Here is a 3,587-nt window from a genome sequence, read left to right on the forward strand (position 1 = left end):
TATATATATATATATATATGGATAGGGCTGCACGCCGCAGCAGTATACTATGTGGATCGGGCTGATCGCCGCAGCGGTATAATTATGATTACGGTTATCGTGAGGAGTAAATGAGTAGAGAAATGGCTTAAAGGATTTTTACTTGACTTCTTCATTCAGTTGCTGTTTAAATATTCTTACTGCTTTGATATAGAACTGCTTAGTGCTTTTACGAGATTTCCTTCCGTCACTCACTATTTATTGCTACTACTCACTGAGTCGGAGTACTCACTTTACTCCCTGCACCATGTGTGCAGATACAGGTATTCCGGAGGCGTAGATTGAGCGATTGCTGCTATTCAGATCTCACCGGAGTCATCGAGGTAGCTGCATCGCGTTCGCAGACCCGATTTCTCCCTCTATCCTCTTTACTTTCAGCATCTTTAGACTATCCTTTTGTTTAGGCTGTTCCTCAGACTTGTAATAGAGGCTCTTGACTCGTGACACCAGATCGGTGAGATTTGTAGTGATATTTCTTGTGTTCCGCATGTTTTATCTACTGTTACAGATTTATAATCATGTTAATTTGGTATTTAAACTCTGTTATTTGGTAATGAACTCTAATTGAGGGATTGAGAGTGTTGAATTGGTCGGGCTTGCCTAGCACTGTGTTAGGCGCCATCACGACCGGGTTGGGGTCATGACACCGTCACTAGTATTAGCCAACAGTTTGTTTCAAAATTTACATGACGAAGTGGATCTGTAAATATTAGGAGAAGGTATAATAGAAGATGAAGTTTCAACCACTAAAGATCAGAAATTTATTGCAAACGGGTAATAAAGCTAATTCCGCCGGTAGTATTAGCCAACTGATTTAGCTAAAAGGAATGTCCTAGTTAATATTTGGTATTGTAATTAGTATTTAATGAATGGTATAATAATTTTAGAAAAACTGTAAACATGGCGGGTAAATATGAAACTATGCACATTGTGAGCACGTGATTTTTGCCCTAAATGAATTATTCCCAAAAATTCAAACAAATGATTTTTCTTTCATTATTTTATAATTTTGTGAATTTTGTGTTATTTTCTGTTAATTATTTGCATTTTATTTGTGCATTTTTCATATGAAAATATAAAAAAATACGCTCGACATTTGCGTGCATTTAGGATCTAATTTCATAGTTTAGGATTATTTAGTGGTTAAGTTGTTTTTAGAACAAAATATAAAGAAAATAACAAAATTAGTCCACTTTTGCATTTTTAATCGTTAATTGTTGAATTTGCCACGAAATAGATTTTGATCAATTTTAGGAATTAATTAGCTTAATTTTGGAGATAAATTAGGTTTCATTTTTATTTTTTGCATTTTTATAAAATCAGGAAAAATACAAAATGAAATACAAAAATAAAAAAATAATAATAAGGAGAAAATAATTAAAAGAGAGCTGCCTAGTGAAGGACCCGAATTAGGCCATTTTTATTAAACCTGCTCAGCCCAAAACCCCTTCAGACCCGTCTAGACCAGGCCCAAATCCCTTCCCAACCCAGTCCGGTTCAGAGACCACCCAAACGACCCCGTTTCATTGGTTTAAATCCCAGCCGTTGAGGTTGATTAAATCAACGGCTGGGAAGCTTGGGTGTTATTAATATAAAATGGTCGGATCCCACCCCCCACCCCCCGTCTCGTCTCCCTCATCACACCCACACCACGCCTGTAACGCCGCCTTACCCCGCCGTGCTCCGCCGCCGGAAATCGCCTCACGGCGGCGGTCGGCGTCCTTTCCCACCCAAAATTACCCCCTGGATTCCCCTCGTCCTCCTCTATCCAAATCCACCATCCGTTTCTCTCAAACACACCCAGAATCCGTCGAATATCGGATCAAAGTTTTCCGGCCATAACCCCACCTCTCCCAAACCAGTCCAAAATGACACCATAGGACCGCCTTGACATCCTCTATCAAACCCCCAAAGCCCCGTCCCTCAAATCTGACTGGAATACTTCGAATCTTAAATCGAAGTTTTCCGGCGAAACCCTAGTTCTTCCAAACTCTACCAAATCGACATCTCAGGGCCTCCTCAACCTCCTCGTGAAGAATCCACGGTCTATAACACTCTAATTTCATTGGGGATCGCCCAATTTATTTTCTGAATTTGTCCGGTGAGTTTCCCTGGGTTCTTGGTATTTCTTTTGATTAATTAGATGTTTTGATTATTGTTTAGGTCTTAGTTTAATTATTGTTTTCGATTATTAGTTTTTAATTTAGTGAACATCCCTTCAATTCTTTGATTTAGTATAAATAATGATGATTTCTGTTGCTAGCTTAAATGTTCATGGTTAAATCTGTAGTTTAGTCTAATGGTGTTCATTAATGTTTTTTTTTAGTTTAGTTTAGTGTAATTGTTCTCATTTCATTTAGTTTGCTTCATGTTAATTAGGCTAGTTGTTTGGACATAGGTGATTAGCTCTTAGTTTTGTAGATTGATTAACCATGGTCAGTTAGAAGGGTTAGAATAGTCAGCATGTTTAACAATTTCAGGGATAAAAAAGGGGTTGAGGCTTAGTTAGGCTAGTCAGTAATTTCAGGCTGAATTCAGGGGTATTTTGGTACTTAAAAATGCATAAGAATATTGTAGTTAAAACTAGAAGTCTCTAGAATCTTCTAGAATAGGACTTTAGTCCCAATTTTAGAAATTCAGGGTAATAACTTGAGACACAAGTTAGTAAATAAAGGACTGAATAAGTAAAACACTGAAAATAAAATAGGGACTGAAATGAAAACAGAAATTTGGAGGGCTGCCCTCACCTTTGCCTATAAAAGGCATGACCATTGCCTTGAATAAAAAAAAAGTTTTTTCAGCTCACAAATTCCCCCAAAAACCCTTACCACAAATCTGAGCCACATTTTCGAAATTCAAAGGAATAGAACTTCAAATCTTCTTCCAACTCTTAATTTCTATAGAAAAATCAAAAAAAAAAAAAAAGCAAACAAGTCCAGTAGAAACCAAAATATAGCAAAAAACTCGGAAAAAAATACTATTCCTTTGAATTTCGATTCAGTTTCGAGTTTCAATAGGTGATTTGGATCCTCTAGCTTAATTTCAATTTGCTGGAGCTTCTTCTGAGATCTATTGGTCCAGTTTTGGGTCTATTCGAGTTCAGTTGAGGCTAGTGTGGGTATTTGCTGTTGCTGTTGGTTTTACAACTTTCCGGGCTGTGTTTAAGTGTGCTTCTGGGTGGAAATTGATATTTGTTGCTGATTTGGTTCTAATTTACTGCTGCTGTTACGCTTTTGTTGCTGATTTCTCCTCATTCTCATTGTATTTTCATATCCAGGTACACACTTGAACTCAAAATTGATGTAGCTTCGAGCTTGAGCACGAAATGAAAGCATTCAACTGTTTGTTTGCTAGAAGATGCATTCATAATTAAGTAGATATTAGTGATATGTACTGTGTAATGAAGTTTACTTAGACCTATATTCAAATGAAACTCAGATTGTGTAATTTGTACCTAATAGGACTTGTTTGGTACTATTAATTTGTGGTCTATCTAGCTATAGTACTTTGTATAATTCAGTACTGGTTTCAGTTTAGCACTTAGGTTA

The sequence above is a fragment of the Nicotiana attenuata genome, chromosome 4 (assembly GCF_001879085.1).
Source record: "Nicotiana attenuata strain UT chromosome 4, NIATTr2, whole genome shotgun sequence".
Lineage (NCBI taxonomy): Eukaryota > Viridiplantae > Streptophyta > Magnoliopsida > Solanales > Solanaceae > Nicotiana > Nicotiana attenuata.